A 26,945-nucleotide genomic window follows, 5' to 3' on the forward strand; every position below is an offset into this window, starting at 1 on the left:
CTCCTGCCTGTGGACAGAAGAAACTAAAAGAAAAATCTCTTTTTGAGAGAGGAATGTGGAAAAATAGGTCCTAGTATACAAGTTCTATTTTTGCCATATAATAAAAAGAGTAACCACTAAAATCCAGTAAAGGATCACTGTCTATTCCAAACTTGACTATTGCAGATAATCTATGTCTATTCCACTTGTTATGGGAAATGAAATAACCCTTTTTCACACACTCCTATTTTATGTAGCCTGGATACTGGTGAAGTGGTGGAATTTCTGAATATTATCACTTAAGGAAAGCGAAACTCTAAGAGTGGTTATACCTACTTTAGGTCCTGATCCAGCAGAGTCCTTTAGCAGGAGTACAACTGTAAGCATGCGAGTAGTAGCATTGAGACTCATAACACATGTTTGAAGTTATACAGGGGTCAAAGGGCTTTTGCATGTAAACCCATGACTGTACTCTATGACCCTGCAGGCATTAATTCACTTGGAACCTCTCCATTGTGTGGAATCTCCTGTAAAAGAGTGCTCCATGGGCAGAAGCAAATGGTGGGAGTCCCAGCAAAAACATTTTCATGGGGTGTTGGAAGCCTATTCCAATGCTTACCTATCCTTACAATTAGAAACTATTTTTTTCCTAATATCCAAACTAAATCTCTCTTGCTGCAAGTTAATCTGATTACTTCTTGTCCTACCTTTAGTGGACATGGAGACCAACTGATCACTGTACACTTTAAAATATTTGAAGACTTTTATCAGGTCCTCCCTCAGTCTTCTTTTCTTAAGATGATCCATGCCCCATTATTTTTTAACCTTTCCTCATAGATGAGGTTTTCTAAAACTTTTATCATTTTTATTGCTCTCCTCTGGTCTCTCTCCAATTTGTCCACATCTTTCTTGAAGTGTGGTGCCCCAGACCGAACAGAAGACTCCAGCTGAGACTTCACTAGTGCTAAATAGGTTACCCCCCAAGTCTTACATACGACATTCCTGCTAATAAACCCAAGAAAAATATTAGCCTTTTTCACAACTGCATCATATTGTGCACTCATATTCAATTTGTGATCCACTATAGCCATCAGATCCTTTCCCACAGTACTACCACCTAGCCAGTTATTCCCTATTTTTAGTTGTGCATATGATTGTTGCTTCCTAAGTGTAGTACTTTGCATATGTCTTTACTAAATTTCATCTTGTTGAATTCAGACCAATTCTGAAATGTATCAAGGTCATTTTGTATTTGAATCCTGCTCTCTGAAATGCTTTGCAGTCCCTTCCCAGCTTGATGTCATCTGCAAATTTTATTAAAATACTCCCCCATCCATTATTCAAGTCATCAGTGAAAATACTGAATAGTACTGGACCCAGCACAGACCGCTACGGGACCCCACTGGACATGTTCTTCCAGTGTGACAGAAAAGCATTGACAACTACTCTTGAATACTGTTTTTCAACCCTTTGTGCACCCACCTTAGAGTAATTTAATCTATACCACATTTCCCTAGTTTGCTTAGGAGAATGACATGTGGGACTGTGTCAAAAGCTTTACTAAAATCATGATAAATCACATCTCCTGCTTTCCCCCTACTCACTAGGCTAGTAACCCTGTCAAAGAAGGAAATTAGGTGGTTTGGCGTGATTTGTTCTTAACATAAACCATGCTGGCTGTTACTTATCATGCTATTATCTTCTAGGTGCTTACAAACTGCTTGTTTAATAACTTGTACCGGTATTGTTCCAGGTATTAAAGTTTGGCTGACCAGTCTATAATTCCTCACGTTCTCTTTTTAAATATAGATGTTATGTTTGCCCTTCTCCAGTCCTCTGGGACCTCATCCATCCTCAATGAGTTCTCATAGATACTTGCTAACTGTTCCAAGATTGCTTCAGCTAGTTCCTTAAGTACCCTAGGATGGATTTCATCAGACCCTGCAGATTTGCATACATCTATCTTAGCTAATAGTTCCCCTTAACCTGTTCTTTCCTTATTCTGGCTTATGTTCCTTCCCCATTCTTGTTAATATTAATTGTTTTAAGCATCTGGTCACAAATAATATTTTTAGTGAAGACTGAAGCAAAACAGGCATTAATCACCTCAGCCTTTTTGGTGTCATCTGATATTAGTTCTCCTTTTCTACTCAGTAGTGAACTTCCACTTTACTTCATTTTTCTCTTGCTCCTAATATATTTATTAGGGCTGTCAAGTGATTAAAAATAATCACAATTAATCGTGTGATTAAAAATATTAATTGAGATTAATCATGCTGTTAAATAATAATAGAATACCATTTATTTAAATATTTTTGGGTGTTTCCCCCTTTTTCAAATATATTGATTTCAGTTACAATATAGAATTTAAAGTGTACAGTGCTCACTTTATATTTACTTTTGATTACAAATACTTGCATTGTAAAAAAGAAACAAAAGAAATAGTATTTCAAGTCACCTAATACAAGTACTATAGTGCAATCTCTTTATCATGAAAGTTGAACTTACAAATGTAGAATTATGTACAAAAAATAACTGGATTTACAAACAAAACAATATAAAATTTTAGCGCCTACAAGTCCGCTCAGACCTACTTCTTGTTCAGCCAATTGCTCAGACAAATAAGTTTGTTTACATTTGCAGGACACGATGCTGCCCGCTGCTTGTTTACAATATCACCTGAAAGTGAGAATAGGCATTCGTATGGCTCTATTGTAGCCGGCATTGCAAGATATTTACATTCCAGATGTGCTAAAGTTTTATATGTCCCTTCATGCTTCAACCACCATTCCAGAAGACATGCGTCCAAGACACTACTGTGATAAGATCAATGCTTCCTTTATAGTGTAAGCCATTTTTCTTGGTAGTTCAGTGAGAGAATGTTTGAAGAAGAAAAAAACTGTTTGACACAGTCCAAGATGGTAGGGCAGGTGTGGTGGCAGAGTCACTGGAGAGGCAACCTGGGCTAATATCCATCAAGAAATTCATATGCATGGTAAGGAACTGACCAAATCTCTCAATATAATGAACAGAAGCAGTGTGTTGAAGAATCCTTTTCTCAGCAGTTGTTTGAAAATGATGAACGATAATAGATTTTGCATATTATAACTAATATATGCAAGAGTCAGTGTTCTGGGACTAAAATGAATTTCATAAAATTGCTCAGTTGTTAGCAATTTTGGCTTCGATGGCTTTGATGGCTGATCTTCTCAATCCGTATTTAGAAACTCACAGATTGGAAAGGCCATGCTTTGTATCTGTCACCTCTCATTTATAAGCATATTCGACATCACACTTACAAATGGGGTTGCTGTTTCCAGATTAATAAAAAACTGACAACAATGACCTCAGTGCTCCTGGGAATACAGTATTCTGAAAACGATACAGATCTTTTGAACTCGTTGCATAATAACGGGTATTTGAATATACCTTGGAATAGCATGCAGTCTTCAAAACCTGGTCAGTAGAAAGCAGCATAAATTGAGGTTTGTATCACATAATGTGCCCAGTAAAAATACCAACCTCCAAGTGTAGCATTTTACTAGAATTTAGCAGAACAGATATCCATTTAAAGTTGTTTGGAAATACAATATTAGCCAACTAATGGTAAAATCCAGTACTGTGTTTTAATGTCTGTTTATCTTACCTATCTACTTTAAAATTTAGTGAAAAAGTAGTATCCCACTATATAATATTATTAGTTGATTAATTAGTCTACAACTAGATTTTTTTTATTGATACTGTAAGTAGCATATAAGGTAATAACAGCAAGGAGAGGTTTAATTTTTTCTGTAAAGTGTTTTAAATACCCGCTATAAATTATCACTATATTTCAGTAGCACAAAAACAAGTAGTAAACTAGTAATGATTTTAATAAACCCTGAAAACTCTAATAGATACAGTAAGTCCAAAATGATAGTATCTTTTAACATACAGGACTGCAAAGCCAGATTAAAAGCAGATGTTTATGGGTGAAATAACCCTTCATTAGCTAACCTTAGCTATTAGGTTCCAGTATAATATTAAATTTATTGTGGCTCTGAACTTGGCAAAAAATTTTTTGGCATGGAGACCAGCTGTTGTTTATTCATATTTAACCTGAGAATTGATGTATATGTTGTAGAGCATTAACCTAAACTCTGCAGCCCATATACTAGAACAACCAGTAGTGGAGCAGAATTTAAAATAGGATTCAGACTAAAGAGGAGACAGTATCTTTGTAGCTTAGAAATCACACTGTGTTGTACAAACGAAGCATTAGCCTTTGGTCTATTTGACTTCTCTCTCTTATGCTTCTATTCCATGCGGAACATAGGGCCTTCACCATTGCTTTCCATCTTTGCCTGTCTCCTGCTGCAGGCTTACCTTCTTCTAATGTCATTTTGATAGGCTTCTATTGTGCGTTTCCATGTATCCTTGGTCTGCCATGTGTTATTTGCCCTAGGGGTTCCACTCTAATGCCTGTCGTGTTATGTTATTCAGGTCTTTTCTCCATGTATGTCCTAGCCATCTCCATTTTCACTCTGGAATTTCCTGTCCTATCAATGTCTGTTTTGTCCTCCTCCGCAGTTCTTTAATTGTGATATTTTTCTGGCCCTCTGAATATTGAAGATTTGTCTAACTCAGCTAAAACAAGGAGTCCCGTGGCACCTTAAAGACTAACAGATTTATTTGGGCATAAACTTTTGTGGGTAAAACACCACTTCTTCAGATGCATGGAGTGAAAATTACAGATGCAGGCATTATATAATGACCACATGAAGGGAAGGGAGTTACCTCACAAGTGGAGAACCAGTGTTGACAGGGCCAATTCAATCAGGGTGGACATAGTCCACTCCCAATAATAGATGAGGAGGTGTCAATTCCAGGAGAGACAAAGCTGCTTTTGTAATGAGCCAGCCACTCCCAATTCCTATTCAAGCCCAAATTAATGTTGTTAAATTTGGAAATGAATTTTAGTTCTGCTATTTCTCTTTGAAGTCTGTTTCTGAAGTTTTTTTGTTCAAGTATAGCTACTTTTAAATCTGTTATAGAATGTCCAGGAAGATTGAAGTGTTCTCCTGCTGGCTTTTGTATGTTACCATTCCTGATGTCCAATTTGTGTCCATTTATTCTTTTATGTAGGGACTGTCCAGTTTGGCCAATGTACATGGCAGAAGGGCATTGCTGGCACATGATGGCATCTATAACATTAGTATACATACAGGTGAATGAGCCTCTGATGGTGTGGCTGGTGTGGTTGGGTCCTCTGATGGTGTCGCTAGAGTAGATATGGGGGCAGAGTAGGCAATGAGTTTGCTACAGGGATTGGTTCCTGGGTTAGTGTTTCTGTGGTATGGTGTGTAGTTGCTGGTGAGTATTTGCTTCAGGTTGGGGGGCTGTTTGTAAGCAAGGACTGGCCTGCCTCCCAAGGTCTGTGAGAGTGAGGGATTGTTTTCCAGGATAGGTTGTACATCGTTGATAATGTGCTGGAGAGGTTTTAGATGGGGCTGTACATGATGGCCAGTGGTGTTCTGTTATTTTCCTTGTTGGGCCTGTCCGGTAGTAGGTGATTTCTGGGTCCCCATCTTGCTCTGTCAATCTGTTTCCTCATTTCCCCAGGTGGGTATTGTAGTTTTAAGAATGCTTGATAAAGATCTTGTAGGTGTTTGTCTCTGTCTGAGCGATTGGAGCAAATTCAGTTGTATCTTAGGGCTTGGCTGTAGACAATGGTCATGTGATGTGTCCTGGATAGAAGCTGGAGGCATGTAGCTAAATATAGCGGTCAGTAGGTTTCTGGTATAGGATGGTGTTTATGTGACCATCACTTATTTGCACTGTAATGCCCAGGAAGTGGATCTCTTGTGTAGACTGGTCCAGGCTGAGGTTGATGGTGGGATGGAAATTGTTGAAATCATGGTAGAATTCCTCAAGGGCTTCTTTTCCATGGGTCCAGACGATGAAGATGTCATCAATGTAGCGCGAGTAGAGTAGGGGCATTAGGGGACGAGAACTAAGGAAGCATTGTTCTACATAAAAATGTTGGCATACTGTGGGGCCATGCGGGTACCCATAGCAGTGCCACTGACTTGAAGGTATAAGTTGTCCCCAAATCTGAAATGGTTGTGGGTGAGGACAAAGTCACAAAGCTCAGCCACAAGGAGCGCTGTGGCCTCATCAGGAATACTGTTCTTGACAGCTTGTAGTCCATCCTCATGTGGAATATTGGTGTAAAGAGCTTCTACATCCATGGTGGCCAGGATGGTGATTTCAGGAAGATCACCAGTGCAGTGTAGTTTCCTCAGGAAGTCGGAGGTGTCTCGAAGATAGCTAGGCGTGCTGGTAGCATAGGGTCTGAGGAGAAAGTCCAAATAGCCAGATAATCCTGCTGTAAGAGTGCCGATGCCTGAGATGATGGGGCCTCCAGGATTTCCAGGTTTATGGATCTTGGGTAGCAGATAGAATACCCCTGGTCGGGGCTCTGGGGGTGTGTCCGTGTAGATTTGTTCCCATGCTGTAGAAGGGAGTTTCTTGAGCAGATGGTGTAGATTCTTTTGGTCCTCCTCAGTGGGATCAGAGGATAGTGGCCTGTAGAATGTGGTGTTGGAGAGTTGCCTGGCAGACTTCTGTTCATAATCTGACCTGTTCATTATGACTACAGCACCTCCTTTGTCAGCCCCTTTAGTTATAATTTCAGAGTTGTTTCTGAATCTGTGGCTGGCGTTGCGTTCATAACACAGATGTTTATGAAAATTTGAAGTTTAAATAGTAAGGTCTTAAGTCTCCAAGTTTCAGCACCATATAGTAAGATAGATGACAATGGTATTAAGTATTCAAAGTTTAGTTTGGAAGGCAAGATTTCTGTTTCTCCAGATCAGCTTTAGAGTTAGAAAGACATGTCTGGCTTTTACTATTCTGGCTTTAATGTCTTCATCTGTTCTACCTGTTGTACTTACAGTGATGCCAAGATATGTGAAATACTGGGCCTCTTTTATGTCAATCCCAGAAAATGTTATTGGTATTTTTTGCTGTTTTGATTCTCATGGTTTTAGTTTTATTCGTGTTGATTTTCAACCTACCAATTATGCACAGACCTGTTCTGGCTTCCGTGTCTCTATGAGTATGGGATAGCAAGTTGATGTCATCTGCAAAATCAAGGTTCTCTAACTTCTGTGTGAAAGTCCATTGTATGCTCCTTGGATGTTCTGTGGTTTCTCTTATTACCCAACCCATTACCAGAAAAGAGATCATGGGTGACATAAAACAGCTTTGGCTGATAGCCATAGTAACCTCGAATGGCTTACTCCGTTCACTGTTATGTATTAGTTGGCATGTCATATTTTCATAAAAGCTCTGAATGATGTTCACAAATTTCTGAGGGATTCCATAGCACTATAGAAACTTCCATAAAACTATTCTATCTACTGTATCAAAGGCTTTTTGGATATCTATAAAAATCATATAAAGCAGTGACATTCGAGAGTTCTATTGTAATACAGAGAATTACCGTTTGATCTATACATGATTTCTCCTGTGTGAACCCTTTCTGTTCTTTTCATAACTTTGAATCTACCGTTGTCTTTATTCTGTCTAGAATAATACGTGCAAATACCTTATATGTGATAGACAGCAATTGAAAGCCTCTCTAATTCTTACACAGACAGAGGTCTCCTTTCTTTGGCTGTGTTACTATATGATCCATTTTCCACGCATTTGGTATTTTTTCTTCTTCCCAAACCATTTGTAAGATCCTGTCAAAATGTCTACTATATTCTTACAGTCTCCTCTAAGAGCCTCTGTTGTAATGTTATTTGATCTACGATATGTTATCATATGATACAGTCTTCAACATTCACGGACCTTTTGTGCACAAGCACAAGCCACCAGCTATAATGCTACCAATATCACTGAAGAATGTACCACAAGAGTTGGGATAGGCAGGCTGGTCACAGGTGAGAGAGATCTGGATGCTGCTCCACACATAGAATCATAGAATCATAGAATCATAGAACATCAGGGTTGGAAGGGACCCGAGAAGGTCATCTAGTCCAACCCCCTGCTCAAAGCAGTACCAATTCCCAGTTAAATCATCCCAGCCAGGGCTTTGTCAAGCCTGACCTTAAAAACCTCTAAGGAAGGAGATTCTACCACCTCCCTAGGTAACGCATTCCAGTGTTTCATCACCCTCTTAGTGAAAAAGTTTTTCCTAATATCCAATCTAAACCTCCCCCACTGCAACTTGAGACCATTACTCCTCGTTCTGTCATCTGCTACCATTGAGAACAGTCTAGAGCCATCCTCTTTGGAACCCCCTTTCAGGTAGTTGAAAGCAGCTATCAAATCCCCCCTCATTCTTCTCTTCTGCAGGCTAAACAATCCCAGCTCCCTCAGCCTCTCCTCATAACTCATGTGTTCCAGTCCCCTAATCATTTTTGTTGCCCTTCGCTGGACTCTCTCCAATTTATCCACATCCTTCTTGAAATGTGGGGCCCAAAACTGGACACAGTACTCCAGATGAGGCCTCACCAATGTCGAATAGAGGGGAACGATCACGTCCCTCGATCTGCTCGCTATGCCCCTACTTATACATCCCAAAATGCCATTGGCCTTCTTGGCAACAATGGCACACTGCTGACTCATATCCAGCTTCTCGTCCACTGTCACCCCTAGGTCCTTTTCCGCAGAACTGTTGCCTAGCCATTCGGTCCCTAGTCTGTAGCTGTGCATTGGGTTCTTCCGTCCTAAGTGCAGGACCCTGCACTTATCCTTATTGAACCTCATCAGATTTCTTTTGGCCCAATCCTCCAATTTGTCTAGGTCCTTCTGTATCCTATCCCTCCCCTCCAGCATATCTACCACTCCTCCCAGTTTAGTATCATCCGCAAATTTGCTGAGAGTGCAATCCACACCATCCTCCAGATCATTTATGAAGATATTGAACAAAACCGGTCCCACGACCGACCCTTGGGGCACTCCACTTGATACCGGCTGCCAACTAGACATGGAGCCATTGATCACTACCCGTTGAGCCCGACAATCTAGCCAGCTTTCTACCCACCTTATAGTGCATTCATCCAGCCCATACTTCCTTACATCTTGGGCCTGATTCTCCACTGCATTACACCAGTTTTATTGTGCTGAATTGAGTGGAGTTTCTACCCAAAGGTAAAAGAAATCATGTATATTTAGGATATAGAGGTGAAATATAAGTATTAATATTGTAACACAGGGGTTACAGGCTGCAGGCTTGTGAGATATTTAGCTTAGCCAAACAAGGCCTCAGGTCTAAAGATAGGTTGACATGAGTAGCTAACCAGTAAGTGACCCTATATCACAAGATGAAACAGTCATCAGAATAGAAGTGTTAACTGCTGATATTTAGGAAATATATATTGAAATGCACCAGTCAAAACAGATTAGAGGAGTTTCTGGTATTTTGCAGACATATGGTGTCAGTAATGAGCTCACCACAAATTGTTTGAGTGATGTAAATGTTAATGAGCATAAGGGGAACTAACAAGCCTAGAAAGCCAGGGTACCCCGAGGTAGTGGGATATGGAAGTTCAAATAAGGAAAAGGAATTGAAGCCTTCATAAATATGTATGAACCCAGTCGGCATCAGCGTCACACATAATAAAAGCTGTATCATTGCCTACATGCCTGAGTAGATGCCAGGATGACAACCACTGGTGATGATGATAATAGTGGGAATGATGAGGATGAGGATGATGACTGACACTTGGGCGTTCTCTACAAAAGATGGTAGGAGTAGTGCAGTGCGAGATGTTCCCTCTTGTTCTCTCTCTCCTTGACCAGATTGCAGTGTTTTTATTGTTGTTTGGCTGGCTAATAAAAGCAGTTATGACAAAAAGAGCACACTGTTGTCCCTGTTGTGCACCATGCGGCCCCCCTTCTGTTGATAATCTCTCTACTGCAGTCTATCTTGGGGCTGAACCCTCACATATTCAAGTCGGTGTAAGCCCTCACATCGGGATGGGTAATTAGTTAAAGTAACGCATAACTATAAATAAGGCTACAAGCTACATTGGTGTACAACTGAAAGAACACAGAGGAGAATTAGATCTCGTAAATTCATATTAGGGGTCTATGTGGCTACAGAGGGTCAGTCTGATAGTCAGCTGGCTTAGTGGTCAGGCAGTGGCTTCACTGTTCTTTCCAGCCTTGTCATTCTAGAGGGGGCCCTGGCTGAATCATATGTGGTGGGTCTCAATCCATCCTGAGTCGCTCTTCCAGACTCTTAGGTTTCTGCCAAAGCCGAGATACATGGGAGCAAGATAGGAGGATCCAGGCCCTATCATTCCACTGGGTTCCAACCCTGGACCCTAGAGGGACATTGTAGTACCTAACCACTTGCTAGTCCACCCCAAGTTATACTGCCCCATGGGTCGCTTCCTACCAGGCTGAGATTCCTCTGTTTGGGGCATAGTCACAGGCTCAGGAGTATCCACTTAGTGTGTCAGTGGGACAATGTCCCATTTTTCACAGTCTCTTGTGAGTTTCCAACTCTTAACGTTGGGGTAGGGTGAATCTGGATCACTGCTTTCTAAATAGCCTTAGGAATTCCACTGTCACTCCTCGCACAGCTCCAGGCATCAGCCTCACTTGTGGTGCAAACTGTAACTCCTTTCCACCCTGCTCCAGGCCTACCAGTGCCTTTTTAAACTGTCCCTCCACCTGGAGCTTGCCCTGCTGCTGATGAGGGGTGGGGTTTCCCAAGCCTAGTGCTTCTCTATGCCTGGCCTTGATTCAGTGTGGGTCTGTAAACCCTGTCACACAGACACAGGGTGAGTTGTGCATATAACTTTTTATATTTAGATTTATTTTTCAAAGGTGCTTATCAAGAGGCATTGCGGCCTGTGGGAGAGAGAACTTGGCTTTTTGTCAGAATACCTAAACTTTGTTACTGGCTCTTCCACCGATCTGCTATATGACCTTGAGAAAGCCACTTCACCTCTCTGTGTCTCTGTTTCCCCTTCAAGAGGGATAATGATATTTACTTCCATTATAAAGCACTTTGAGGTATATGGAAAGGACAAGGCAACCAGCACAGCTCATGGAGTATTGATGTGAAAGGAGTTAAAGGGTTCTTTCCAAACAGTATGTCATTTCCATCTGATGGTTATCAGCTGGGCAGGCAGAGTTTATAATATAAAACATTACAGAACCTATAGTACAGAGAACATTATGGAATCTATGGTATAGTGAATTTATAGAGAGTAGACAAGCTTACTATCAGTTGTAGTAGAGCAATATTTTACTGGGCATGCAAGACATATTCAGCTTCAGAGCATCAAACTATCTGGCTCACTGAAGAGCAGCTTAAACATAAGTGAAGTCGGTCCACCAAGAATGGAGGTTGCAGCAATGCAAGGAATCAACTATTCCCAAAGCCAGGAGATGCATTTTCTACAGAACTTCTGCTAGCAAAGTTCCAACGGTAAATTAAAGGTTCTCCCCATGGGCAGAATTCTTGAGGAAGTGGGACAGGGGCTCCACTGTCTGTCATCCTGTGAAGTGCATATTTACTGTGCTACCAGCAAGTTAAATCTAGAACTGGCTCAACAAAATATGAACTTAGAAACCTTTTTCAATGTTTCACTTTTTTTTTTTTGACCTGGGGATTTTGTCAGTAAAGTCTCATCATCTGTCGCGACTCTTAACTCTTTCAAACATGGGATGTTTTTTATAATTATATTTAATGACTACATCAAGAATGCTAACTGAAGACCAATCTACAAGTATTGCATACATGTCTGGCCTACAAATTATTATTATTATGTTTGTGACCATTACAAGGGGCATGACAGTAAACCTCATAGTAAGTTTGTCTAACAATTTCTATTACAAAAACAAACAAACAAACAAAAACTAGGTTCTGACATTTTCTGAAGAACTTTAATGCCCTGTATTGCCAAACCCAAGTGTTCAAAAATCATGAGTCAGGACTCAAAAAAAAAAGAGATTGGGTTAAAAATAATAAATGTTGGGTTCTTTTTATTTGTCTTCTAGTTTCTTAGTCTATAGGATGCCCATTGTTCATGTTTTCAAACTTACTTCCACAATAATGAAGGCTAGAAACTTACTTAAAAAAATAGAGTCAACAAATAACTGCCCAGTCAAATTATCCAGGGATCGTTTCTTCAAGTTATGATCATTGCCAGGAGGTAGAAATTGTTCTGGTCTGGTCTTTGTGCCTGCATTCAGCAACAGCGGGCACCGGGCACAGATTGTTTCTGAAAAAAATTTCCTTTAGGTCTAGAAAGAGAATAACAATCTGCAGTGCCATACAATGTTTAGCAGACTTGAGTTTTTACAGGCCGTGTTTTTTTCCTAAGAAGGGAACTAAGTGGAAAGGACCATTATTATATTATTGTAGAGTTGAGCAAATAATTCACAATTTAATTATTTATTTGACAAATTTCCCCACTTTTTCTGTTCACTGTTCAAAGGCACCTCATAGATTTTTGAAACGTAATCATTATTCAAAATAACAATGAAATGTATCACTAGTTTAGTTTGGTCTCTGGCTTCCAGTTCGATACATAATATTTGAAATTTGAGATGTGCTGCACACTAGGTCTAGTCAGAAAACAATAATTCAATATGCAAAAAAAAAAAATTCAAGGCTTCAAAATGTGTTTTTGTTCTACATCAGAACAAAAACGAGACCTTTGTCAAGAAAGAGAGACACACCACCCCAGAATAGCCAATAGTCAGAGCACTCATTGGCCATGTGGGAAATCCAGGTTCAAGTCCCTGTTTTCCTGATTTAGAGCAGGGATCTGAACCTCAGGCCTCCTATATCCCAAGCAAGTGCTCTAATCACTGGGTTTTTTTCTCTTTCTTTCACCAGAAATTCCATTCTGGAACCAAGAAATCTTCCTGATGAAATTTAAAGCTATATGTTTTTTCAAAAAAGATTTTGTTTCAAAATATTAGCATTTTACAATGGAAAAGCATTTCACTGAAAAAATTTCCAGCCAGCTCTACTGCATAGTTTGAATTGGTCACGTAAATCACATGGGTTTGGTTTTCTCCTCTGATTGGATGAGTGTAACTCCCATAAACAAGTCCATTATGCAAATACTTATGGAAAGGAAGTTAAGGCCCTCATCTCCAATGAGCTCAGTTTGTCAGTGGGGATCTGTATGGGCACAGGGGTCCACCTGTGCAGATCTTATTCAGAGATTGGGAAATAACTATGTTTTTTAATGAATATTTGAGCATGTAGTCTGTGAAATGTATGCTATTAAAATTCAGCATGATGTAGCGACTAGGGCAGCAGAAAAGGATACCTGTGTTTGATTTCAGGCTTTGCCACCAGGGCAAATCATTTTATCCCAGTGTGCCTCTGGTTTCCCTACCATCCTTTATCTGCTTTGCTGGTAGACTGTGAGCATCTCAGGACAAGAGAGTGTCTTGCATGATGTGTTTGTGTAGTGCCTACCACAACATGGTGCCAGTCTTCGTTAAGGTTTCTCTAGTGAGATATAAATAAATCAGTCATGATGTGATGTACCTGTATGGATTTCTGAGCATAAGTTTTGAAATATGCCTTAATGAACACTCTTACAATTTTCATTTATTTCACAGACCGTTAAATTGCAACCTCACACGTCCTTGCTTTATTATAGTGATTGACACCACGGGACTCATCTGTAGTCCCCTTGATTTCCTGATTATGTGTGTTTTCTCCTTCCAGTACTGAGCCCCTGATTTGAAAGGTTGACTCTAAGTATGTAAGCAGTTCCACTGAAATAAGTCAGACAATTCACATGCTTTAATTTAGGCACATGCTTAAATACCATGCTGTATCAGAGTCTGAGTATCATCTGGCTTTTTAAAACTGATATTCTAATTAGGCAAGAGCTGCTCAGTGTATGACATGGTCCTTGTGGCCTGGAGAACAAGACAACCACAGGTTGACGTACCATTCTGTATCCAGACTCTCCATAACTTCAGCGCTGATGCTATACTCAAAAGCTAAAAACTCAGCTTTCATTTCTGCTTATCCTGCCTAATATCACTCATTTCTGTTGCATCACCTCAATCCAGCCTGCTTTGGTACTTTTGACTATTTCCCTTTGAACAAATAAAGCTGAAGAAAGATTCATATCCTAATATCTGGGAACCAAAAATAAAAACATTTACTACAGGATGTGGTGAGATTATTTTCCCCACCACAGAACTAGTATAGATTTTATCCAGAGTACAGTACGCTGTTGTAAAATTCTTGTTTATTTCTCACAAGAGACCTATGGATAAATCCTACAGAATGACAAAAATTTCCATAGAGTTTTAGCCCTTACTGAATTCTAAAGCAAAATTCTAAATACTCTATTATTACATCTTATTACATTCTATAGGTTGCTTTAAGCATGATAGAGATAAGATATCACTACCCATTAAATTCTATCTTTTGAAAAGTAATTTCTATAGAACTCTATTGCTTTCATTCCTATTAAATTTTATAGATTTCTTTCCCATATGAGAATCAAACAATAATAATTAAAATCCCACTAAAACATTACCACACTGATCATCGCCTAAGAGAATACTACGCTGATTCTATAGTGGACTTTGTCAGCATGTTTCCAGTTTCCTTTCTGCCAAAAGACCATTGAAAAACTATAAAGTGACAAGAATTACACATCTTCCAATAAATAGCTCCACTCCACTTTGGGAGTTAGTTTCAGCAGTCCTCACCAGAAGTAAGGTGATAAAGGGCAGGCTGCCAAGCAGTCAGACAAGTTTTTACAATCAATAGCCCTTTAGAGAAAAGTGTTTTTTTTTCTTTTAAAAATCCTTTCTTCCTGAAAGAACTAGGCACCTAAAAAGGTGACTTTTCCATTCTTCAACTCAAAATATAACATATTTTACAATGCTTTTGTATGATAAAATAGGTAATAGACTCGCCTGGTTGGGATCACCCCCAGAAGTCACTGTTACCAAAACAAAACACAGTGCTGTCTTGTTTTTTGAAATCACAACCATGCCTTGGCTTCTTTTGCAATGTTATTTAAACTGTAGGGATACTAGAAAATACACCCTCCATCTGGCTTGTGGGGGTTGATCACAAATGGAAGTTAAAAATCTGCCAATCCAAAGGAGCTGAACCATGAATGACAATGAAAGCCTCTTTCTTTCAGAATGTCATAAGTATTAGAAGTTAATTTATGGACTCCTTTTCCTGAAGTGCAGACACTTTATTTGAATTCACTGACAGGCTGGCTGTTTTAACAGTGAGTTGGATTTCAAAGTTCCTCTAGATATAAAGGCAGTAGAGTAGTACATTCCCTGATTGCCTGATCAATATTCCACTGGAGCTAAGATACCAGTTACTGGTTATTGCACCTCCTGACTAAATGGTGCTGCCTCTTGCTTAACATGTAAGCTGTGTCCATACCTACTGCAAAACTAGATGCAGAGAGAGAGAGATACTGACTTTTTTTAAAGTCAATGTGTGTACAGCATTTAGGACAATATAGCAATAAAATTGTTCAAATTGTGACAACGTATAAGGCACGCAAACTCTCTGATCTCTCTTTGTTTTGAGAGGAGTCTCTTATTCCTGAAAATAAGAACCAGGGAGTCCCCTCAGTCTTGACATGCTTGGAAGAAGGAATGATGGTTTGGGGATTAAAGCAAACAGCTGGGAGTCGGGAGGCCTGCTGTCAGAGATATGGGTGTATACCTGAAGTGATTCTAGTGAAGTCAATAGACAGATACAACAAAGAACAATTGGACAACTGGGTTCCATTCGTGGCACAGCTACAGTCTTCCAGTGTGACCTGGGGCATGTTACCTCAACTGTCTGGGCCTCAGATTCCCAGTCTGTAAAATGGAGAGATGAATTCTGATCTGACTCACAGAGGTGCTGTGAGGCTTAATTCATTAATATTCAGAAAGGGTTCCAAGTTCTGAAAAGGGAAAGTGCTATAGAAGTGCAAATTATTACTACTACCCTATGTCAAGCATTTATATTTTCAAATATTGAAATATCTTGGAAGCTAGAGAGTGATTTGTCATACTGGATGTCTGTGGTTGACCCCAGATCCCTTTTCAGGACCAGTAAGCAGCAGTAATGTTTGCATACTATTCTTTTACCCAGGCAGTAAAAACAGGGATCCCATTGCAGGATCAGCGGCTTCATGAACAGAAATCATATTACAGTCATGGTGAGCAGGACTTTTCTAGTTTTCATCATGCTGGGTAAAAGGAGACATTATTGGAATTTCTGAGGTTAAGGGGAGAATAGGGAAGATAGGATTGGAGATAGGATATTTGAGTAAGCAGACTTGTTTTGTAGTAAGTTATGTGGATATTAGATCAGTGTTGGTCATTGCTGATACTGGAAATAGGCAACATATGGTGACTGACACCCGTCGACACCATTGAATCTCACTGAGTAAGTAGCCTGGGGAGAGCTTGAATAAAAATATATGGGAAGAAGGAAAATGAAGAAGAAGATGGACATTCCAGGCAGCTAGTTGACAAGGTGAGAGGTGACAGTCATATACATTTTAAAAAGCAGATAAAGATTGCATTGTCAGGAGTGCTAACGGATTCTGAAATGCTTTTCGCTAAGAGTCTGCCACATGTCTAAATAAATCAACACACACTGGGGCACTACTGGTCTAGATTATTTTTCTGCTATAACAAGCATGCTTGATTGCCAAGACCTGCCATTCCTGGGGCCAAATCAAAGATATGATATTAACTTCTTTCAAAGATGCAACAAGCAAGGCAATAGAAGAATGCAAATAAATCAATTCTGCATGCTTAAGCCCATCTCCGTTTCATGCACGTCTGGTGATGGAAAATGATTTTTTTTCCCCCATCCTGCCTTATCATTCTGAGGTATGAAAAATAGAATTTGTCACAGTAATGAAGCACAGGAAAAGGCAGCTTGTTATAAACTGATTACAGTGTAGATTGAAGGGCTGGTTCTCATTAGCTGTGTTAGACTGGACATGATCCTTAGACTGGAGTAATTATTACAAGTAAGTTTTGAAAGAGAGGGTCGGCCTGCTAGTGCAATGTACTATACACAGTTGCAATAAAAAGAAAGAAAAAATCTTTCCTTATTGAACAATTCCAAAGCTGGATTAATTTAAACTTTCTAAATTTCTTATTAAGATATCCAACAAGGAAAACAGGCCTTTGATTGGAGCATAAGCATCCAGCAGTTTGGAACTATTAGCATATGCTCTGTGTGACAGATGTGAGAGGTAGGAAGTGTAAAGAATTCAAATGACTATATTGAAATGTACCAGACAAGCATGGACTTTTGGGACAATACGTATTAAATTAAAGGGGAATCCCTGGGGAGCATTTAATGCAAATGCCACAACTCTGGTTATGCAAAACCAAAGAAAAAACCCACAACCTTTTCTAGCTATACGCTGAGGAGAGTGGCATCAACTGGTGATTACCTGTTCTCAGGGACTGGAGATCAAAGGCCGGAGTATAAAGAGATGGCTGATCTACCTGGCCTTGATTCCTGATCTAAAAACTGAAATGAATGTGTAACCCCTGGGAAAAGCCGGTTGTGGGATTTGAAAGACGGACACCTACCACAGCCCTAGGTTGGAGTTGGGGGTGACCTCTTGTAAGCTTTTTAGCATATGTGCGGGTTCCTTTTTTGTTTTTAGAGGCTTTCTCTGTAATGCTTTTACCTAAAGATGCTTGCTTTAGGAGCTGCATGGTAACTGCTGGCAATACACTGTCATACACTGGCCTCAGAAAGTAAGTAAAGCACAGGTGCTGAGCTTTTAGGCAGACTGGCTTGCTGAGGATATCACCGTATAGATCAGGGAGTTGTGGAGCCTTAAAACCCCAGGCAGAAGTGAGTGAAATGTGTGTCTCTGCCCAAGAGAGGTGATGTCTGGGAGCCAGAAACCTTTAAACAGGTGCCCTTGAGGGACCACAGAGGGGGGAATACAGGTGCAGTTTCCCTAAAACTGTTACACTTAAGTGTCACTGCATCCTTTGTATTCTGTCATTCAGCATATATTCATTCCTTGATGGAAAGTCAGGCTTGATTGTGATGCTAAGAGGCATGTTTCATTCTAAGCTGTATGGATGGTGCTTGAAAAAAAAGAGCAGCTGGGAATAACAGTGTGGATGTCAAACAACCTATTTCTTGCTGCAATTAACCATTCAGTCTTGAATGCATGAAAATGTCTATAGTTCACCTATTTTTGCATCTCTACTTATTCATCTCCTCATGGCAGGGACAGAGTATAAGCCATTGTCTGTGTGGACTTTAGGAGCATACTCAGTTAAGTTAACCTTCAGTCAGAAGCAGAGTTCATGTTTGCATCTGGCCTCCAGTGAAAATGTTTGCTCTGCAGAGATTAGTCAATTTTGACTGTTATAAAACTAAAGAAACCAGTGTTGGGTGCTGGCCCCTCCACTTCTCTCAGGAAGAGACTTGACAAAAGATCTCCATTTCAAACACTTAAAGAAACTCTTTAAAAATTTTGCTTACTCAGAAATATTAGAGAATTCCATTCTTTGCCTAAAGGACAAATTGTTCATAAAAGGAGAAGCAGTTCTCAATAAAATAGATTAAAGGCGCTAATGATGGCATCGTTAATTCTCCTACAATTCAATCTCATCTTTATAGAAAGCACCAGCCCTCTCCACTCTATTATGTTTTAAGACTTGATTTATGAATCAATCCCAGAAGCATTAATGACGCCACAGGTAACTTGTAATATTTCAGGTGGTTTCCAGCACTGCTCTATCAATAGAATACATTTTGTTTCAATTCCATTACATTTTATTCCTCATTTTGTAAACACTTGCTTTGGGGAGTTCTAAGCAATATATGCATGGTTTCAGTCACAATACTTCAGACATTCCTCTTCCTCTACACTTCATCCATTTGCTTTACTCTCTAGTCCTCTCACTTTACTCCTTCTTTTGGCTCCTTTTTCATTCACACCGTTTATCATGCTGCATGTTTGGAATAGTCTTCTTTTTCCTGTGACTTTCTCCAAGTCCTCCACCAATGCTTCCAGCCTTATTCTCTGATCATTAATAACCTCAAACAGCATCCTTTTCTTGAAGTGTGGTTCTGTGTGTGTCTGTTATGTTTAGACTGCATGTTATTGCAGGAAGGGAACATGGTTTGGGAGGCAGAATGATGACCTAGTGGACAGGCCACTGACTGGGTTCTCATGCTGGTTTAGCCTCTACTCTATTACTGTGTCTTCTATTACCTACTGTGTGACCTACAGCATGTCACTGTACCTCTGTTTCCCCTCCCACCTTCTACTTGCTCTGTCGGTAATCTCTTCAGGGTAGAGACTGTCTCTTACTATATGTTTGTACAGTGCCTAGCACAATGGAGCTATGATGTCCATTAGGACCTCTACACTACTGTACTAAAACAATATATTATTAAAGTTTTCTCTGTGTTTATAAAGCACAAGACCACATCAAAGTGATGGTACTATATCAATGTTTTGTAAAGAATCAGTATTTTCATAAATGTTACAATTATTTTACTGTTTCTATTTACACTTGACAAAAGCTTGGAACTTGGAAGTGAACATTAGTTTTACAACTGTATATATGCTGTGTTATATCTGTGAGAATGTATATTCTCAGGAACAAAAAAACTGAAAACATTACAGGATGAAAGACACTTACCAGCTAACATCCAAGGGCTAGTTGCAAACAGGCCACTTTAGGCCTGCAGCCATATGTCCGTGTCTGTGCCAAATTTAGTGAGAGTCAGCCACAGAAAGGCATGCTGGGAAAAAGTTCCTATGAAAGGGCACTGCTGCACTATTTAAAATTCCTCAGCAGTTGCTTTCCCCAGCAGTCCCTGGGGAAGGTTCTCCTGGGAAAGCAGCCCACTTTCTTGTCACCTCCTTGTGGATGTCCAGCCTGCAGCTTAAGGTCAATTTGGCCAAAACAGAGCTCTCATTTTTTTCCCTCCAAGCTCTCCTACACTCTCTTTTCTCAATCTCGATGGTGAACACCTTGTCACTCAGGCATGTAACCCAGGTGTTATCTTTGACCCTGTCTCTAGATTCCCAGGTGCAGGCCATATCTAAATCGTGCTGCGTCTGCCTGAATTAACAGCTTGAAAATTCAGCCTTTCCCCACCATCTACACAGCTAAATCTCTTGTCCAGGCCCTCGTTAGCTTAAGTTTTGACTACTGCAGCCTCCATCTCTCTGACCTTGAGAAGTACAATCTTGATTCACTACATGCTCATTGCATCAGCCTTTTCACTGCTCTCTTTGCTTTCCTTCAGTGGCTGCATCTTCCATATCACATGAAGCACAAACTACTTTTCTTCACTTTTAATGCCCTTCATAGTCTATCCAAACCCTACCTATCATCTCTCAGATGCTGCTAAGATGTTGACTTTCACATCTCTGTTCTGCCAATGGTGCCAGCTTTCATCACCCCCTATTTTAATTTTCAAGGAAACACCTTCTTACTTTTCCCCCTAGGCTGCTCCTCAGCCATGGGAGAGGTTCTCTGTAAATATTTGCAAAGTTACCTCTTTGTCCTCCTTCAGATCCTTCCTTAAATCTCTTCTTTTGTGGTGATGTCTTCCAAAAAACAACATTTTGTAGGCAGCTGGTATGCTGTGACTGCTGCTGTGATGCATACTGACCAGTATTGTCTATTGAGAGGTCCCTGTCTCTGTGATGTTCACCTGCTGCCTGTTGTCTTATGCCTGTAGGCGATTTGGGACAGGGGCCATATTTTTGTCATGCATTTGGATATGGCTTTGGTCCATGACTGGGGCTTCCAGGTGCTACCTCGATATATATAACTAATAAAAAATAACTATTATACTAGTATAGGCTGCCTCTGTAGTAGAGATAGTGCTTCTACCATCACTATATCATGGTATCAACACTATTATGCTATGTATATCAATGTAGAGTAGGTATCAGGATGTAGCTGAGTGGCTCAATGTTTCAATGTTCACTATCTCTAGTAATTTTCTACAATTAAAAACACGACAATTAAGACATGACTATGGTCTTTAAAATGTATACAATTCATAGCCCTATACTGCATCTAATATGGATGATACATTCATATCTTTCATTTCTATAGAGAGATGGTTTACAGCAGGGACATTAGTTAGGCTGCCATATTGAAGTCTGACTTGAAAGTCAAAGGCACTGATTTAAATCAGCTGATCAGTGGCAACAAGTCTGAAATACAGCTTCTGGCCTACAGAGAAGAGACAGGATTTCTGTGCAGATTCAATAGTGAGACTTTGCCAAACATGGTGAGGCTTTTGCCAAACCAGCACCAGGAGCAGTGACATGCTAATGGCAGAATAAGAGTTCTTTCACACTAATATAAGGACATGAGATAGCACATTTCTGCATTCTCAGTCTATTTCCCTCCCCCCCCCCCAATTCTCTCTGGAATAACATTTCATTATTTCACAGACTGCATTTCACTATTTCTCATTATAGTAGGAAAAGGTGGAAATTTTGTGTCTGTCTCTCTCCCCCCTCTCTCTCCAAACTGACCATTCCAAATACTATCCACTGTGTGCCCAGTAAAAGCAGTGGGCTAGATTTATGTCTGCATGGGTGGTAAAGCTAATGCAAGGACAGCAGTGGGAAGCTGCTTACCCCTACTTTATTCCACAATTGCTGGGGGCCAGGACATGGCCTAGAGGCACTATGTGGATTCCCTAACCTGTGCCTTTTGCTCCCATAATAACTGGGGTGAAGCTCTGGCCAGGCCATGCTTCTTCCCACCCTTGTGAAAAGAGCATCCCGACACTAGAGTGCAAGGGGTCACTGGTGTCAGGTAGTGCGTTTCAGCTCATTGTACCCAAATTCCCTTATGTCATAATCTGTAGATATATCGATACGGATATAATTGGAAAACTAATAACAGACTGATATGTGATGTATGTACAGTAAACACCCAGATGACTGTGCAAATGTAAAGGAAATATGGTACTAAAATGTGTTTGAATCAAACAAGTCTGGGGAGTTTTTAAAGACGTTATTTTTCCAGGCGAAGGAAAGGCTGATTCCTCCATCCAGGTACAATCACAGACAACTGGCAATCACAGTTGAGTGTCCATTTATGAGCATATCAGAGTCTTCAGGGACATATCAATTTGCACTGTAGGAAGCACCCGAGGGAAAGAAACCAGCATGCAACCTTCTCCATCAGCCTCCATGGCACTTTTCCTCACCGCAAGGGAACTGAACTTTGCGAAGGGTACATTTAAAAAGTTCATTGTAAAAGAAAGGGGGCAAAGAATCCCAAGTATCTTTCACCTAAGACAACAAAGGAACAGAGCACTTTGGACTTTGTGGGAGATCCTGACCAAGGGGGTGGTCGGCCATCTTGCAGAAAAGCGGTATAGTAAGAATCTTACCTGGAATCAAGATGGTAGTTGTGTTAAGTCTTAGTCACTAAAAAGCATTTTTCACTTTTATTTGTTTGTAACCATTTTTGACTTTCTCTCTTATACCTGAGCTCATTTAAAACCTCTCTTTTTCTGATTAAATAAACTTGTTTTACTTTTATTCCAAATCAACCCAGTACTGTGTTTAACTGGAGGTGATTATTAATTCCAGTTAAAGCAACAAGCTGCTGTGCTTTTGTCTCATTAAAGGAGCAACAGACCTTTGTTCCAGGAGAGGACTGGAAATTCATGATTGGGGATGTGTTGGGAGTCACTTGCTTAGTAGTAACCAAGGGTGGTGGAGACCACAGCATGGCTGTGATGTAAGAAGCATCATGAACAGTCACTAATAAATAACAACCCTTTCATTTGATACAGTGACCTTTATCTGATGAACTAAGAGTTTTACAAACAATAATTAAGTCTCACAACATTCCTATAGAGTGATATTATTCCCATTTCATACTTAGATAAACTAAGGTACAGTGAACTTAATAAAAGAGACTAGAATAGAACCCAGTAGTCCTCAGCCCCAGTCCCTTGGCTAACACATTAAGCCACCATTGCCTCACTGCATGAGACTATATAATTTTCTATCAGTTTTATCACTCAGTCTTTATTAATGACCTGGATGAAGGAACAGAGAGCATACTGATAAAATCTGCAGATGACACAAAGCTGGGGGGCGGGTTTGCCAATACTTTGAAGGATAGAGCTAAAATTCAGAGGGATCTTGATAAATTGGAGAATGGGTCTTCAACAAAGACAAATACGAGGTGCTACAAGAAAAACCAAATGCACAAATACAGAATAGGATATAACTGACTTGGCAGCAGCACTGCAGAGAAGGATCTGGGAGGTGTGGTGGATCAAAACCTCAAAATGAGTCAGCAGTGTGATTTTAGGTCACATTAACAGAGGCAAGGCATGCAAGTCATGGGAGGTGATAATACTGCTCTACTCAGCGCTGGTTAGGCCTGAGCTGGGGTACTGTGTCCAACTTTGGTCACAATGCATAGAAAATCTGGAAAGGAGTCAGAGGTGAGCAATGAAGATGATCAAAGGGATTGAATGCAAGCCACATGAGTAAAGGCTGAAGCAATAGGGTATGCTTAATTTTTAAAAGAGGAAATTAAGGGGGGACATGATAGCAGTCTTCAAATACTTCAAATAAAATAATTCCCAGAGAGTAGTTATCAGTGGTTCATAGTCATGCTGGAAGGGCATAATGAGTGGGGTCCTGCAGGGATCGGTTCTGGGTCTGTTCAATATCTTCATCAATGATTTAGATAATGGCATTGAGAGTACACTTATAAAGTTTGCGGAAAATACCAAGCTGGGAGAGGTTGCAAGTGCTTTGGAAGATAGGATTAAAATTCAAAATGATCTGGACAAACTGGAGAAATGGTCTGAAGTAAATAGGATGAAATGCAATAAGGACAAATGCAAAGTACTCCACTTAGGAAGGAACAGTCAGTTGCACACATACAAAATGGGAAATGACTGCCTAGGAAGGAGTATTGCGGAAAGGGATCTGGGGGTCATAGTGGATCACAAGCTAAATATGAGTCAACAGAGTGATGCTGTTGAAAAAAAAGCAAACATCATTCTGGGATGTATTAACAGGAATATTAGCAGAAGTAATTGTTCTGCTCTATTCTATGCTGATTAGGCTTCAACTGGAGTATTGTGTCCAGTTCTGGGTGCCACATTTCAGGAAAGATGTGGACAAATTGGAAAAAGTCCAGAGAAGAGCAACAAAAATGATTAAAGTTCTAGAAAACATGACCTATGAGGGAAGATTGAAAAAAATGGGTTTGTTCAGTTTGGAGAAGAGAAGATGGAGAGGGGACAGGATAACAGTTTTCAAGTACATAAAAGGTTGTTACAAGGAGGAGGGAGAAAAATTGTTCTTCTTAACCTCTGAGGATAGGACAAGAAGCAATGGGCTTACATTGCAGCAAGGGTGGTTTAGGTTGGACATTAGGAAAAACTTCCTAACTGTCAGAGTGGTTAAGGGCTGGAATAAATTATCTAGGGAGGTGGTGGAATCTCCATCATTGGGGATTTTTAAGAGCAGATTGGATAAACACCTGTCAGGAATGGTCTAGATAATACTTAATCCTGCCTTGAGTGCAGGGGACTGGACTAGATGACCTCTCAAGGTCCCTTCCAGTTCTATGATTCTACTTGAAAGGCTGCCATAGAAAAATGGAGAAAAGTTGTTCTTTCTTGCCACAGATGGCAGGACAAGAGGCAATGCGTTCAAACTAGAGCATAGCAAAATTTAAATCTCAGGAAACACATCCTAACTCTAAAAACAGCAGGACAGTGGAACAGACTACCTAGGAGGTTGTGAAATCTTCTCCATTGGAGGTTTTCAAAAGAAGGCTGGATAGCCATCTGCCTTGGATGGTTTAGACACAACAAATTGATCATTGTGGCAGGGGGTTAGACTAGATGACCCTTATAACCCTATGATTCTATGATAAAGAAAATTACTTAATAATAGGGGGAATACTGCACTCGTGATTTTTGTGTATTCCTTGTTTATTTCACTTTTATTTCCTCCCCTCTGATATACTAGTTATGCAGAAGTTGAGTGCTAACGACTGGAAAGAGGCATCAGGCTGAGATCCTACTTCTAATTAATTCTTTTTATTATTAAATTCTTCTCAGAAATAAAAATATGTTATAATATCCCAGGGAGTGGATAAGCATGTCACTTCATTTAACAAAAATGATAACAGAAATGTTAACTGTTCTTCTAGTTCAAACACCAGTACTGTTTGGAGAAACGATTACAGTAACAATTTACATCACTGAAGAACCAAAGGTGCTGGAAGAATTTAACTCCAATATAGCAGGCGACCACACTTCAGGGTTTTTTATGGTCCATCATGCCCATGGTGCATGACATTGTGAAAACAGAGGTCAGGGCTTATTAAAAGAGGCTAAGGAAGCTGAAGAAAGCAGAATTCATACCACCACTAAATTAGGGCTGATGGCTATAACTGCCTCTCACTGCCTATCGCTTATGTCAGACCTTGTCACCAGTGCCACAATCATAGCAATTTTGGTGCCCTTTTGTACTCTGTGTTGACGAATAAGAGTGTAGATTTGCCCTCTGTGTAAATATGTAAGTTGTTCTCGCTTTAATATTGATTTAAAGTTGCATTTAGGAAAAAGTTGGCTCTAAAACATAAACCTGAACTTATCACACCTAACAAATAGAAAGACAAATGCAAATCAGTTGGTGTTATCTCTGGCCAGTAAGCACTATGTCTGAGAGAATGGACTTCGTGCCTATCTGAATATTAAAAAACAATGAATACAGTGATCATGATTGAGATGTTTTGTCAAGGCCTGCATTATTAGCTGCATCACCCCATACCAGTCTGTAGAAGAAGTCACAAATTGTTCCATAAAAGTGGCAAAGAGTCCTGTGGCACCTTATAGATTAACAGACGTATTGGAACATAAGCTTCCGTGGGTGAATACCCACTTCGTCCGATGCAATTCGTTCCATGGTTCCCCCCCTTGCTCTAGCATGGGAAGCAATCTGATACTGAGTCATACAATAATTTACTGGATTCTCCTGCACGGTTTACCTGCATCATCAATCTGTTCACAGGGGAGGACAGGTTATGTGGGGCACCCACCCTGCCCAGGTGAGAAGGGAATGGGTAGAAAGGGTCAGGGGAAGGTTGAAATCTTGGGTCTGGTCTCCAGTACACCAGATATCCCTCACCCCCAGCTGGGAGTAAGGAAAGAATTATACCTGGGATGTCATGGAAATGGCTAGGAAGAGGTCAGATGTATCTTTGGCAACAGCAGTTTCAGTGGAAAAGTGAGTGAAAAAAAGCGGACTGCAGAAACCTAGCAGAGTGCATGAAAATACATTGGATAGTGCCAATAGATTGCAAGAAATGAATGGTAGCTGGAGAGGCATATGGGGTCAAAGGTTTTTTTGCTTTGTCTGTATAAGGTCCATTTATCTAAATTCTTATATGGCCCCATGACTGTAGTACCTGAGCAACCCAGGGGTTACCGACCATGCTTAGAAGCTAATAGACAGACACCAGGACAAGAAGGAGCAAGAGAGTAAACAAGTAAAGTCAGGATTCAGGAGAGGGCGGGCCCAAAGTGTTAGGTTGATGGCTTAGAAGTTGATAATAAGAGATGCTTTATGCTTGTTCTTCCTCTTCTCTTGGAACAGATCTTTTTTGTTTCAAAACCTACATTCTGTGCTCATGAAGATGCAAAGTTTAGATGCAAACTTGACAAAATTGGAGATGGATTCCTTCTATTTACATAATTACTATTGCAATTAAGCAACAGTTATTGCTATTACTTGGAAATCAGTTCTCTGAGATTAAGCAGATTCCTGATTAAACATGTCCCAATTAAGTGGAATATACTATATAAGTATTTTATTATTATGTAGCAGTGAATGTTTTGAATTGCTCAATTAAATGATTCAGAAGGAAAGAAACTCCCTCAAGAGTAACAATGAAAAGGTTGTTGTAAGATGCAACTTCCT

Source organism: Lepidochelys kempii, chromosome 9 (genome assembly GCF_965140265.1).
Source record: "Lepidochelys kempii isolate rLepKem1 chromosome 9, rLepKem1.hap2, whole genome shotgun sequence".
NCBI lineage: Eukaryota > Metazoa > Chordata > Testudines > Cheloniidae > Lepidochelys > Lepidochelys kempii.